This window comes from Belonocnema kinseyi, chromosome 9 (assembly GCF_010883055.1).
Source record: "Belonocnema kinseyi isolate 2016_QV_RU_SX_M_011 chromosome 9, B_treatae_v1, whole genome shotgun sequence".
In the NCBI taxonomy this organism is placed as follows: Eukaryota; Metazoa; Arthropoda; class Insecta; order Hymenoptera; family Cynipidae; genus Belonocnema; species Belonocnema kinseyi.
In genome coordinates this window covers 29,671,382-29,687,039 of record NC_046665.1, presented here as the reverse complement: position 1 = coordinate 29,687,039, position 15,658 = coordinate 29,671,382, and the positions used below count along the sequence as shown (strand labels likewise).

The window sequence follows — 15,658 nt, the reverse complement described above, 5'->3', positions numbered from 1 at the left end:
TGACTTTTTTTTAAATTGATTTTTTTGTATTTCCTGGAACATTTTTTATATGCAGTTAATATCCCGCAAACAAAACGGCAAAATTCCTTTTAGTTTTTTCAAAAGTAAATTTTCCAAAATCGCATTTTAATATCTAAAGCATAGGTCTGCGGTCTTAATCTGTTAACTGCTCATCTCGTCTTAAGGGAAATCTCTGTTTTTTCTCACATGGGCTCAGTTTACTTGTCGAATAGACGAGTGAGAAACATGCCAGTGTGTGTGCAGTTAAATGCACGTGAGTGTCGAATTTTATTTGTGGCTATTTTCAAGGTCCGTCCACTCAGCTTTAAACTTCGGAGAAAAGTGTGGCGGCGCTAGCAGAACGTCCACTCAGCGCCGCCACCTACGAAAACTCACTAAAAATGATTAGAATGCGATAAAAAATGAGTGGAGATTTTTTTTTTTTATGATGACATATATTACGTTTCCCAAAAACTACCCCTAAGTGTTACACAACTACCCCCGGGATCAAAAAAGTTTTCAAAGTGGGAAAACTACCTTCAACAATGTAAACATGATTTAGGGCTTCAAATTAATTACATGACACTTGAAAATTTCGCCCTCTTTATAATTCCCCGCGAAACTACCCTTCCACGTGAACCTACGCAGCGGAACATATATATTATATGAAAAAAGCATTAAAAATAATCAAACTTAGAAGAAACTGTTGATATTTTTTGCTCTTTTTTTTGCCCTGCGATAATATATAATGCGTTCCTCAAAAACTACCCCTAAGTCATACATACATACCCCTCGTCATCAAAAACGTTTTAAAAGTTGGAAAACAACCTTGAACAATGCAAAAATGATTTAGAACTCTAAATTGATTAAGTGGCAATTTAAAATTCCCCCCCCCCCCTTCATAATTTTTCCGAAAAACTACCCTTACACGTGAACCTATGCAGCGGAACATTTATATGTATGAAAAAAGCATACAAATAATAAAACATAGAAAACACTGTTATCTGATATTTTTTTTCTCTTTATTTGCTCGCTGATAATATATAGTACGCTCCCGAAAAACTACCCCTAAGTCATACATACTCACCACTTGTGATCAAAAACGTTTTAAAAGTTAAAAAACCACCTTGAACAATATAAAAATTATTTAGGACATAAAATCAATAACTTGAAAAATGCAAATTTCTCTCTTATTATAATTTCCCCGAAACTACCCTTACACGTGAACCTATACAGCGGAACACATATATGTATGAAAAAAGCATACAAAATAATAAAACTTAGAAAAAACTGCTCGCCGACATTTTTTGGCTCTATTTTTGCTCTTCGATAATGTATCATACGTTACACAAAAACGATCCCTAAGTCATACATAACCTCCCCTCGTCATTAAAAACGTTTTAAAAATTGGAAATCCACCTTTATGAATGCAAAAATGATTCAGAATTCCAAATTGTTTACATGGCATTTCAAGATTTCCCCCTTTTTATAATTTTCTTGAAAAACGTAAATAAAAAAAAATGAAATCAATTTAGAGTTCTAAATCATTTTTGCATTGTTCAAGGTGGTTTTCCAACTTTTAAAACGTTTTTGATGACGAGGGGTATGTATGTATGACTTAGGGTTAGTTTTTGGGGAATGCATTATATATTATCGCAGAGCAAAAAAAGAGCAAAAAAATATCAGCTAACAGTTTCTTCTAAGTTTAATTATTTTTAATGCTTTTTTCATACATATAAATGTTCTGCTGCATACGTTCACGTGGAAGGGTAGTTTTGGGGAAATTATCATGGAAGGGAAATTTCTAAGTACCATGTAATTAATTTGTAGTTCTAAATCATTTTTACATTGTTCAAGGTGGTTTTACAACATGCAAAACGTTTTTGATGAGGAGGGGTATGTATGTATGACTTAGGGGTAATTTTTGTATAACATATTACATATTATCAAAGAGCGAAAAAGGAGCAAAAAAATATCAACTAACAGTTTCTTCTAAGTTTGATTGTTTTCAATGCTTTTTTCATACATATAAATGTTCCGCTGCATAGGTTCACGTGAAAGGATAGTTTTTCGGAAAAATTATGAAGAGGAGGAAATTTTGAAGTGCCATGTTATCAATTTAGAGTTCTAAATCATTTTTGCATTGTTCAAGGTGGTTTTCCAACTTTTAAAACGTTTTTGATGACGAGGGGTATTTATGACTTAGGGGTAGTTTTTGGGGAACGCATTATATATTATCGCAGTGCAAAAGAATATCAACTAACAGTTTCTTCTAATTTCGATTATTTTTAATGCTTTTTTCATACATATAAATGTTCTGCTGCATACTTTCACGTGGAAGGGTAGTTTTGGGGAAATTATAAAGAGGGCGAAATTTTCAAGTGTCATGTAATTAATTTGAAGCCCTAAATCATGTTTACATTGTTGAAAGTAGTTTTCCCATTTTGAAAACTTTTTTGATACCGGGGGTAGTTGTGTAAGACTTAGGGGTAGTTTTTTGAAAAACGTAATATATGTCATCATAAAGAAAAAAAAAATCTCCACTCATTTTTTATCGCATTATAATAATTTTTAGTGAGTTTTCATACGGGGCAGCGCTGAGTGGACGTCCTGCTAGCTCCGCCACCCTTTTCTCCGAAGTTTAAAGAGCAAAAAACTTTTTTTTTAGCATAAAAGTAGCAAAAAAAAGCAAAAAATATGGCGTGTTCCATTTTATAATTTGTTTTGGTGGCGGCGCTGAGTGGACGGACCTCTATTTTCACGTCATCTTCGATGCTGTCGTCTGCATTTCGCTTTAAAGACGAAGGTGAGCGACGCGTTTCGATAACTAATACTCAGAAAATAAAAATATATAACCTGCCCGCAGCTTGAAAGACAACGCAGAAAAATGCGAGCCCGAGAAAAAAATACACTGTTAGAAAAATCTGTATGAGGTTTAATATACATGTGTGTGAAGCAAATATGCACTACCGCTACTGAAATGTAACATACAAAGGTGTAGTGAATTTAATATACATGTGTATTAAATTTAATATACAGGTCAGTACAGCAATGTGCGTAAAAACTCAACCTGCTTTCATTTCTTTAAATCTTGACAATTATTCTCAATTAAATAATGATTCTAGAATTCGTCGACTCAGTTTTTATTTATAATGAAAGTGCAATGTACGGATAAATTTTTTTTCCTAAATTCGTTCTAAATGGTCAAAATTTAAGTCGAATGCAGTTAATTTTAGGTTAGGTCTGTTATTTATTTGCTTAATTGAACTTTTCAACTTGAAATCCAATTTTATTTTTGGTTAACAGAAAGAGGGTATCATGTTTTATTATTCAGAATCGAAAATGACAGCTAAACTTATTTTAAATTTGTGAAAAATGAAATTATATGATTTTTCTCGTAAGTGATTAACAAGAATGTTTATGAAATTTAATATACGTACTCTTAATAGCGATTTCATATGCTTAGTATATTAATTTTCATACACATGGGTATATTAAAGTTAATATTATTTTTAACAGTGTAGAAAATTAGCGGTAGAACTATGCGGATCACAGGTATAGACAGCTTAAGCTCTTGTATATAACATATTAGTAGCTTTCACTTGTCACATAACGTTCAATTTAGATTCAAATATTATAAAACTGACGTATATTATTTTTCTGGAACTTCTGGATTGAATATAATTCGGTCTTAGCCTGCAATTGGCTTCGAAGCTATTTTTAGGGCCTCGAAACATATACAGTCAGGGCCATCTGAATCATTTCCTAATATTGCGCAATATATACACGTGGATACCCGCGCACTGCCCCTTCATCCTACGCTCCTGTTGTATCACGCTTGATTGAACGCCTTCTATCGCCCCTGAACCCCCAGGGCAGCGATTCTTAGAATCAGTAAATCCAGGTCCAAATATATATAATTTATACCTCCTTCCTCACATTACGCCCTTCTTTACAGAGTGAGTCACGCCTACCCCGAAAGGCAAATGGCCTTATGATATAATATATATATATATATATGTATATACATTTCTTGTTGGGTCATGTGATCCACTCCTTGATAAAAGCTACAGATAAATATCTTTGACAGATAGGATACTTTCATGTTAATCCGATATGTGACAGATAAGATGCGTTTTACCAGGAAGTTAACTATGGGAGGCCAAAGTGGCATTCATAGATTTTTCCTGCAGGTAATTAAGAGATATAGAAAAAGAGAAGTTAGAACTTAATGTTACCAAAAAAGCACTCAAAAATGTTCATGATATAGATTTTGGTGGTTCAGGTGATAATTTTGACGTCGATATTAAACAACTAGCCGAAATTGCTAATCGGTTTTAAAACCGTATACGCTAAGTCTATGCAAAAATCATTTTGACAAATAGGTTTATGGAGAATTTTTTAAGGCGTGCAAACATTTTTTTCGTGTTGCTTAAACGTTTCGAAATATCGGATAAAGCCAGAATTACAATGTAAAAAATTCTTAAATTACGAAAAAAGTGCACTCAATCAAATGTAGTCAATCCAAAAAACAGTTTTTTGCACATTTAACAAATATTTTATATTGAGCAAGAAATTATTTTGAATTTAAAATTTGATATTAGTGTTTTCTAATAATAACTGTAAATATAAAAAATGTTCCAGAATTTTTGAATCAATCACATAAATTTCCAAGTTTTAAATTTTCAAATCCAAAAGAACGAACAGAAGATATTGTCCGATCGCAAAAAGTTCTGCAGGCGAAAAGTTGATATGGGTGGAGAACTCTTGCGGAGTACTACACTCACAAAAATGTTTTTTTTTTTTTTTAAATGAAACAATGAAATTTCTTTGAATTCATATAATTAAAAGAAACCAATTTTTTCTTCAATTAAAAAAAGTTTATTTAATTTTAAGAAATATGAAATATTTGCATTATTGATTGAAACAAATTATTTGTTTAGTATAATTTGTTTGATTTTTAAAAAATGGACTTTTATTAAATGATGCATTTGGTCAAAATATGCTTATTTGAATTTCATGAAAATATTTATTTAATTAAAACAAAAAATGCATTGCAAAGCATTGCTGCAAAGTGCCGCTAGACGTACTAAGGCGCTGCGGGCAGTATTCTCTGTGGCACTAACACAGAATATTAATAAATTATTACTTTGATTGATTTAATGGCATTGGTATTTTTCGGGATTGTGCGATTCTAAAGATTCTGATTTACTGAAAAACTCAAAATGAATTGAAAAAATGGACGCAGTATCTCTGGTGTTGGAACTGCTTTAATTTTGGGGCCTTACCTTGGATATAATTGAAGATTTCGGAGGATCGTAAGTCTTTTCCAATTCTAACCTCCTTTCTTTGTAGAGTTGATTTCTAAAATCGATTATGTTTTTTATCTATTATAATTATCGCTGTATACTCATAAGCCCAGGAACACACACACACATATATATATATATATATATATATATATATATATTCGATTCAAATATCTACAACTCTGGTTAATTTATAATGTTTGATTCAAAGAAAAATTTTTTAGTGTATGTAATTCAATAAGAAAAAACTTGAATATTATTATTAAATATTTCTATTGTAATTATTTGTAAAAAATACGAATAAATAAGAAACAATAAAATGAAATAGATCACTTATACTACTTATTATTAATTAATAATACACTGCTAAATTCCTATTCCCATATCACCTTATTTAGTTTAAGGATAACTATTCAACACATGAAATGCAGTGAGCCAACTAGGAATTTTTATCATTCACATTAACTGTATGATTAATTTATTCTGCTGGATAACTATTTGAAATTTTATACAGAAGTGGATCACCTGGCCTTAGTATGGAAAAATCGTTACGTACTTTTTGAACGGCCCCTAAAATGCTAGAAGAGATTCTATTTTCAATGAAGAAACCCTATTTTAATGACGCCAACGTCAAACATTCTTCGGGAAATAATTACTAATTATAGTAAATGTTTTTATCTTTTATGTTTCTCAGGCGGAGAAGTTATATACAGTGGGAAATATTATGTATAGTATAATAAATAAATGTATAGTAATAGCATAAGAATAAGAAAATATTAGCATATACTCAAGAAGTAGAAATGCTTGGAATCAATACTTTAGCATAAAGTTCATGATGTTATCAGGATTGTGTTCATATTTACAGCATTTGAGGTTACTATTATACATTGTCCTTATTACCGCGACTTAAGCCGTGAAACTGAAATTACATAGTCATATTTTTTATTTTCTTAATTTGATGGTGGATTTGAAAAGAAATAGAGTGAATTAAAAATGTCCAAGGTTATGAAATCACATATAAATAGTTTTTATGTAAGCACAATTTAGAATATTGCTTTCGGTATTTTTGTGTATAATATTTCCAGTGTTGAGAAGAAGGTACACCGCATAACATCCGCTTAGCATTTTTTTTTAATATCACATGAACTTCAATTATAGTTTATCATGGATTCTAACTCTACGTTGGCAATTGTTCTGAAAACAATTGTCTGATGCTCTTAGCTTAGTCAGAAAAAATAATTTGTAATTAATTTTTTTTTTCGAATATAGAAAATGAGAGTCATCTAGTTCCTGAAGAGACAATATGATACTTTTCAGAATTTTTGTGTCGTTTTATTCATTTTAAAGAAAATAATTTAAGGTGCGGTTACTATATGTCTTTCTTGTCGATAGCTTAAAATTAGAAGAATGTTTAATTTTAAAGAACGAAATGTTTGTATACATTTTGTATAAAGTTTTCATAAATGTTTGAGTATGAATGTTTGTAGATAGGAATTTAGTTTAACTGAATTTTGAGGAACAAAGCTTTTATATCTTGGGAGATTGTATAGTTTACATTAAGATCTTATCCGTCAAATCGAGAGCAGAGAGACAAGCGTGAGGAAGTACAAGTCATTGGGTTCTGCATCCGTGGGTTAAAAACAAAGCACCACTACCTTTTCTGTTCGCGATTACCGTAACGAACGTGGCACGTCGCATAGTCGGTCAAATTTCTAGATCCCTGCACCTTCCTGCAAATCCCCGAAGAACACAAATCTGAACACACGTACCTTGCCAAGTCACTGGTACCAACGAACGGGTTCGAAGTTCACCTTGAGAATAAATCACACGCCACTGTGTCTCTTGTCGCGGTAAAACTCTCTTACTCCGTGGTATTAGATTTGAAAAAACTAAACAACTGAGGTTGACAATGCGAGGGGTAAATAAATAAAAAAAGGATTGAAACAAAATCGCACCGCGAACCCGACCATACACACTTCTCGCTTTGAAAAACGTCCTGATTGCTGGGCTGTCGGCACGGCTCTGTCTTCGAAGCCGCGGAACGCCCAGACTTTATAAACCAAGGTGGCAGTGGCATCCGGCCATCGGGAGTTAAAGCAGGGTTCGGAGTGGCCCGTTCTGGTCTATACGGTGATGCAATTGGCTGCTGGGATAGCGGTACCCTGAAAAGTCGAAGTGCTCTGTGTACCTCGACTTTACTGTGGATCTTTAGGAGCTTCGGTGTTTCCGCGCGTCTTCTTCGTCGTGCCGTGGAACTGCAGGATAGGTACTTCGCGTAATTAAGGAACAGTGACATTTTACCGTTTTCTCTCTTTCGCCTCGCCTTCTCTCTTTCTCTTGTCGCATACCATCCACTCTTTCTCCTTCTGTGCTCTCTTTCTTTTTTCAAGCTACAATTGTCAACTCCAACTGCTTCCTTATGATATAATTCACCTTAGCCGGTTTATTATACAATACTTTCATGTAATGGCACTAAGATTCTAGATTCAATGTAAATGTCAAAGCGGATTAAAATATTAGCAAAACTTATGGGAAAATATATGGCATTTACCGGAACTTATTTAGGGCATTTCTTAAACATATGTATGCGTTTTAAAAAGCTTGTGGAATTTCAGTGCTATTTTTTATTCAAAATTTTTGCAGGAATTTCGCACTGAAGGCTCATAAATGTAGATTGTAGCATTATTGGTTCTTGTATACAATTTTGTGATCATTTTGCATAAATCCCATGATGCTTTGTTGCATTGTACATTTAAATAAAATTTAACAGTTGTATTGTGATTCGGCCTATTGCGTCATAATTCATCATTTAACATTGTAATCTGTCTACACGGATATAAATTTCAAGGGGTTAATTCACCAAAGCGCGTGATTTTAGAGCTGCAGTTTTTACGTGCTCGATACTCTCGGACTTTATGATCTAAACGCATAGAATTCGAGACCTGAGAGCGAAAGGGGCGTGGCCTAATGCCTGAAGCTTCGAGACCTATGCTTCAAAAGTAAGGGTTCCAAAATCTTAGTTCTGCTGCCAAAGCGTGATAAAATCAAGGTGCAGTGCCATGAATTAATCTCCCGAAATATTTCTCCGTGTGTACAGTTAATCTTTTTAGAATAATAAAATAGAATGGTCCTTCTTATTTCTTCAACATTGTTAAGGAATTTTACATGAAAAACTAATATGTTACAATGATTCTTTCAAGATTTTATTCATACCCCTCCTTATTCAAAGGGGAGTATTAATTGCACTAAAATTAGGAAATTGTATTAAAAGCCTAATAACAAATTTTCTTTTTATAAAGTATTACGATCGACGAATAACTATTTTAGTCATAATTTATTCAATAACTGATACAAAAAAGTTTGGGGTGCTAAGATTTCTAGATACAAAAAACATTATCAACATGTTTAACGACTTTAAGTATTGTAATATAATCATATATGAAAATATTATATTCGTATGGGTTTATAAAAAAATCGCATATCAAATTTGAAATTACACGTTTAGAGTTTTCTTTCGAAACATTTAGATATTAGAATAAAGCTTTTGCAATAATAATTTTATATTTTTGTGTTACATCAGTGAGAAAAATGGATTATACCCGGTATTTAAAAATATGTTATAATGTATAATCTTGGACAATTAACTATGGGACAGCGATCCAGATTATACAATCTAAAATATATAAATATTAAAGAATAGATAATACCGGATAAAATCTTGGATTATAAATTGAAACAGGAGATTTTAAAAATTATAATCTAAATATATTAAAGTTCAAAAAATCTAAAAAACTTATTAGGGCTGTGCGTGTGTGTGTGTGGCGGGGAAAATAAATTAAAATTGAAACAGGAATAAGTAATTCAAACTTTTTAAATAATTACGATAGTACCCTTTAACAGAATGATTTATTCAGTTTTCTTTTTGATTTTCAAATACAAAAAAATCTGGTCAACGATTTTGAGGTTATTTTATTTACCGAAGTGTCTAGGGCTCTAGGCAAACCAAAAGTATTTCATCTACTATTGAAATTAATTGATTTTTTAAAATATCTACTGGTTCTAGTCGTTGAATTTTGGGTGACACTTTGTATTATTTCCTGAATAATATACACATAATTTGCGAAACACAGAACATGCGGAGCAGGACGCAGACTTCAAATGGATGCGCGCGCATGACTGCATGTTTTGTAATCTCCAGATGTCACGAATGAATATCTGAATATTATAAGAATTTAGCATGTCGAGATAATGTTTGGTAATATCTTTATATATTAGAAAAGGTGATAGATTATACGCGATATAATACTTTTCGTTACGGGGTATTATCCTCTACTTGTAATACCCACTTCGTATAATCCATTTTTCTCAGTGATATTTCTCTAGATTTTGTAGTGACCACATATTACCAGTAAATAGTTATTAACTGTTGTAGTAAAAAACATTAATAATTAAACATAATCCTCAACGTATGGAATGCTTAAATAATGCATCTTTTAATAGAATTTGTTTAAAGAAATTGTACAATTTATCAACTAATTATGAATTTTACTGAAATTATTTTAATTTTTTCAACTGAAAATACTGACAAGATACAAAAATTAAAAAATCATATTTTGTCTGAGCAACCAAATTTAGTAAACATTTTCATGAATCTATTAAAATTCTCTTATATTTGATTAAATTCTCTAGAATGCAGTAGAATTTTCCTAAATTCTAAAGAATTCTATTGAATTTAGCAGAATTTTCTTGATATTGGCAAAATTCTCTTAAATTCTGTAGAATCTTAAATTCAGCAGAATTCTGTAGAATTATGTATGATTATCTCTTTTATTGAGTATAAATCTATTAAGGTACGTAGAATTCTCTTGAATTTAGTAAAATTCCCTTGCGTTTAAAAGAAATCTCTTGAAATCTGTAGAATTCTCTTGAATTTAGAAGAATTCTTCACAACTTAACAAAATTCTCTTGAATTCTATAGAACTATGTTCAATTTAGATATTTTTTAAAATTAGCACAATTCTATTAGGTAGAGAAAAAATACATGTGCAAACAACGATAGGCATTTTGAAAGCGTAGAGTAAAAAAATAAAACAACTGAAAAAGAAAGGACAAAGCATTGCTAACTCAAATAAAAAGAGAGATACGATACTTTATATTAATTACACAATAAATTTAAAGCACAAAGATCTTAAAAACTTTTTGGAGGATGTAAAGTCAATGATCGTTTGAAGAATAAAGATATTTTAAAAAATATGAGTGTTTAAAAGTAAACGTTTCATTTACAGGAATGTTTAAAAAATTAATAAATGGTGAAATGGTTAAAGAAATTAAGTGCATTTCGACTGAAAATACTAGAATCTTATCATTAACTGATCTTGATGCATGGTATAATGGAAATGTATATTGGAGTAAATTTTAGGGAAAGTGGAAGAATTACAAGAAACAGATTCTGATTGTTCATTGACTGAAATTATAAACTTAATGGTAAATTTCAATAAATATTTACCAATAAATTCTGGGATTTCCACTTTCATTAATTTACCAAAATATATTAAAGATAAAAAAGCTGTTGCCAATATTCAAAATAACGATGTTTATTGCTCCTTGTGTTCAGTGATAGCAGCTCCTCATCGAGTGAAAGATAACATATGTCAAATTACATCTTATCAAAATTTTAATTCAGAACTCAAGCGTGATGGAATATTGTTCCCTATAAGTCTTAAAGACATTCCAAAATAAAAAAATGAATGAATTGTGCATAAAAATTTACGGTATAGAAAATGATAACAAATTTAAGGGGGAAATTGTACCGCTTTATGTAAGCAAAGAAAAGTCAAAAAATCCTACATATTTTGATGTTTGAAAATACAAACACTAACTTTAGATATTTTAATGAAAAAAAAACTAAATGACAGTAATCTAATATAGCACATGGGTTAGATAAAAAATCTTTCCCGATTAGTAAAATCTTCATTTACGCGAGATCATTGTTGAACTTACTTGTGTGACAGGTGCTTGTGTCAGTTTAAATTAGAAAAATCTTTACAGGATCGTAGATTAAATTGTAAAAACATGAACCAATGTCGAATGATATTGCCAAATCAAAATGAAAATTCAAAAAATCTAAGATTATAGATTTGAGGAGCAAGTTCCGTTAGCTTTTTTTGCTTATCTTGAGTCTCTTTTGCGAGGAACTCCTGAGTCCGGTACAGGCCCGTATTAAAAGCATGTTCCGTACAGTAGTGAGTATTATTTACGTTGTGGTTTTGATGATTCCCTTTCAAAGTTCAAAATTTATCGTAGGAAAGAATGAGAAATACATTTCATTTACTAAATATGTTGCTGGCACAAAAGTAAACCTTCGGTTTATAGATTCATTTCGTGCCATGTCGAGTAGTCTTGAAAAATTATGTTTTTATCCAAGAAATAATGATAAAAAAATTACTCTTGGATATAGCAATAATCCCGAAGAATTAAAATTATTAGACAGAAAAGGAGCCTTTCCCTATGACTAATTGATAATTGGAAAAAGTCAAATGAGCAACAGTAGCCACCTAAAAGCGCTTTTTATTCCAAACTGAATGACGAAGAAATTTTCGATGATGATTACCAACACGCGTATCATGTTTGGGAAATATTTAATATAAAAACTTTGGGTGAATACTCCGACTTGTACATGAAAATCGACGTTATACTTTTAGCCGATATATTTAAAAATTTCAGAAAAAACTGTTCTGCAACATATTATGTGGATCCCTTACATGACTATACTATCCCAGACAGGGGCGTACGCAAGGTGGGGGGGGGGGGGGGGGGGGGGGGGGGGGGGGTTTCAAACACACCCCCAAAATGTGAAAAAAACTTGTTTAATTTTAATTTTAACATCATGTAAAATTTGAACGGATCATTAAGCCCCCCCCCCCCCTAAAATTTTTGTCAGCCTACGCCCAGGCCGCAGGACTTATGCTTTTGATGCAAAGCTAAAATTAACCCGAATTGAACTTGTACTATTAACTGAGCCTGAAATGATTCTTCTCATTGAGAGAGGTATTCATGGTGGTGTATCACAATGTTCAAATAGATATGCCAAAGCGAATAACCGATTTATGGGGTCAGATTTTAAGCTAAACGAACCAGAATCGTATATCTCATATTTCGACATTAATAATCAGTACGCTGCAGCGTGATTCACCAATAGGCTACTTTTTTGAGGTTGATTTGAAATATTCTGCAGAATTTTATGATTTTCATAGAGATTTGCCTTTGGCTAAAGAGCATTTTGTACCTCCTAATTCTTCATGCAAAATATCAAAACTAATAATAAGCTTATTGTCCAAGAAATTATGTGTAGTCCACCAGAGGAATTTGAAGCAATATTTAAATTTAGGTCAATAGGTATCCGCAGTTCACAGAATGCTAAAGTCTCAGCAAAAACCCTGGCTAAAAAAGTAAATTGACTTAAATACAGAAAAACAACAAATGTTTAGCAGCGATTTCGAGAAAAATTCCTGCAAGATAATAAACAATTCCGTCCTTGGCAACACAATGGAAAATGCTAGAAAATATAGAGATGTGAGATTGGCAACAAAATAGAATGAAAGGTACGGTGCGAAAGATCTGATTGCCAAGCCCCATTTTTATAGCTGCACCATAGTTTAAGAAGATATGGTCATAACCGAATCAAAAAGACTTCAAGTTAAATTCAATAAACCAATATATGTAGGATTATCTGTTCTCGAGCTCTAAAAGCTAATTACCTACGATTTGCATTACATCTACATTCTACCAAATTTTTCAATCCGCGCAAAATTGTTGTATACCGACACTGACAGTGTCATGTACCATTTCACCCACCCAAGCATTTATGATATCATTAAACAGAATATTCATGAATTTGATATATGCGATTATCCTCCAGATAATGTTTATGGAATGCCGTTAAAAATAAAAAAGTATTGAGACTAATGAAAGATTAATGTATTGGAATAATTATAACAGAATTTGTTGGATTAAGAGCAAAATCATATGCATACCAAAACTGTAATGAAAAGTCTGAAAAAAAGAAAGATAAATGTATTAAGAGGTGTCTACGTTAAGAAAAATGACATTTAATGATTATAAAAAGTGTCTCTTTGAATATGAAGATTTTACAGCGTACCAAAATTTAATCCACGGTAAAAAAACACGAAGTTTACACAATAAAACAAAACAAAAATTGCGCTAAGCTGGAATGACGTTAGTGAAGCGATAAAAGTATGTTGTGCATATGAGTGATACGAATGTCATGTAAGCAGAGGAATGAGTGTTGAATCAGTATGTATTATACGCAGTGAATTTCTTGAATTAAAAATCTATCTGAACAATCTGCCCGCTATGCGGGCACATTCTCATCGCGCCTTACGCGCGCGGCTCTCTTCGCTCGCAAGTTTGAGCGCGCCTAGGGCGCGCGACTGTTGGTTCTCGCGCTTCGTGCTCGATGTTGTATTTATCTCGCGCTTCGCGCTCAATTATGTATTTACCTCGTGCTACGCGCTCGGTTTTTATATTTTCGCACATTTTTGCGCAAACATTTTAAAATTTAGACTCAAAACATCCACCACTGTAATTTTGTGATTGTGAAATCTCTTTCATTAAAAAAGCTTAGCTCGAGAGTTTGAGCGCACCTACGGTACGCGACTAAGGGCAATCGCACTCCGCGCTTAGTCTTTGCATTTCTCCCGCATTCGGGCACAGACCTTTTAAAATCAAAGGTGAATGGACCGACAACTGCAATTTTGTGATTTTGAACTCACTTTTGTTAAAGCTCTTTTGGCTTTAACAAACACATTCTCATCACGTATCTCGTGCTTCGCACTCGATTTTGTCTAACCTGTAAACTTTTCTACATTATACACAACACTTTTATATCAATTATAATACATTTTTTATGTAACTCTGCCAGGGATTACTTATTAAAAAATTGCAAAATAAAAAGCAAATTGTATTTATCATGAGTATTTTTGTATCTGTTTCTTATTTTCCTTTAAATTGTATTCTAAGCTGCTCTAAAACATGCATCCTTTCAATAAATATATATCATTACAATTCATAATATGCATAAAAATTGAATCATACTAATTCTTATTTCCTTGCTTTTATAATTTTTTCTTTTTAATGCTGTTTTTTACGGTTAAATAAAAACCTATCAGATGCAACCTGATCCAGTAAACGTACACAGAACAAACTGGAGGTTCACTAAAGTTGTGGATCAAATAAAAGTTGGTATCATTTAGAACTTGAGCTCCAATAGATACCTGTAGAGAGTTAAAAGGGTTCGTTTAGAGTACGTTTGAAAAGAACATGAGGACGCATTTACTAACCAAACGCTTGCAGAGTAGGTATGGTAAGTCAAGAATCGATTTACAGTTATTGACCGATGTTTTGAGACAAAAGTTTCTTGCATATGAATATGCCTTTATGTAGACAACTTTGCTACAAAACCTTCAAATGATATTTATCAAGTCATTATATCTATTTTAAATGCGGTATTATTTAACAATTTAATTACCTTCATTAACTTATGTTCATTAGACTTCAATTACATGTTTGCTTCAAGGCAAATATTGTGTTATTAATTAAACATAATATCCAGGTGGCCAAAGCGAACAATAGATTCTTTAGAAATAGACTCAATTACAATTAAATTCCTTCAGTACCTCAAGTGTGGTATCATTTAGAGCTTATTTATCGTTTTATGTTCCTTTTCAGCAAGGGGGGTTCATTTTTATTGCAGCTCCTTTGGAAGGAAAAATGGGTTCCAATGGAAACCTCCGTTTTTCTGTGTAATCTTCCAATGCTGAGGACAACGTTTCATGGACCACAATGCCAACGATGTTCACTGACCTACCCATTCGCATATCTACTATTCGCACTTATTATTGTAAGGACAAGGAACTCTGAGAAAAAACATGTGCACAAGTTTCTATTAATTTGCTTTTTTTTTTATTTACAAAAACTCAGTACATTATATACTTAAAAATAAGTAGATTAAATATATTGAAAAAACATTTACTTGTTTTTATAATTTAAAATAAAAAATAAAAACTCCAGTGAATTCATGTGAGGAGAATCCATAACACAATATAAATTTTGAAAATTATATTTATTTAACTTATTTTCTTATACGAGGGTAGTTCAATAAGTCCTTAGAATGACCAACAGATGGCGCGCGAATCGCTCCAAATCATCTGTTTTCAGTCAGCACCACACCCGACTGGATATATGGTGCAGTCACAGTCCACATCTTCTGAGTTTACGTGTTTTTATAACCAATTGAAAAAAAAAATTGTTCGTTAAGAAAAATGGAAAAA

At 32.0% G+C, this 15,658-nt stretch overlaps 1 protein-coding gene across 7 annotated transcripts in view; it reads right to left on the bottom strand.

The window, feature by feature from the left end:
- The window catches only part of LOC117179470, a 352,946-nt gene that overhangs the window by 335,945 nt on the left and 1,343 nt on the right, over positions 1-15,658 (bottom strand). For 5 of the 7 annotated variants that reach the window (XM_033371314.1, XM_033371317.1, XM_033371318.1 and 2 more), the window contains exon 1: positions 7,079-7,347. The exons of the other annotated variants lie outside the window; for them this stretch is intronic. The gene's annotated coding sequence lies outside the window, so the exon portion shown is untranslated. Of the gene's footprint in view, positions 1-7,078; positions 7,348-15,658 lie in introns of those variants that run through there. 7 annotated transcript variants of the gene reach the window in all.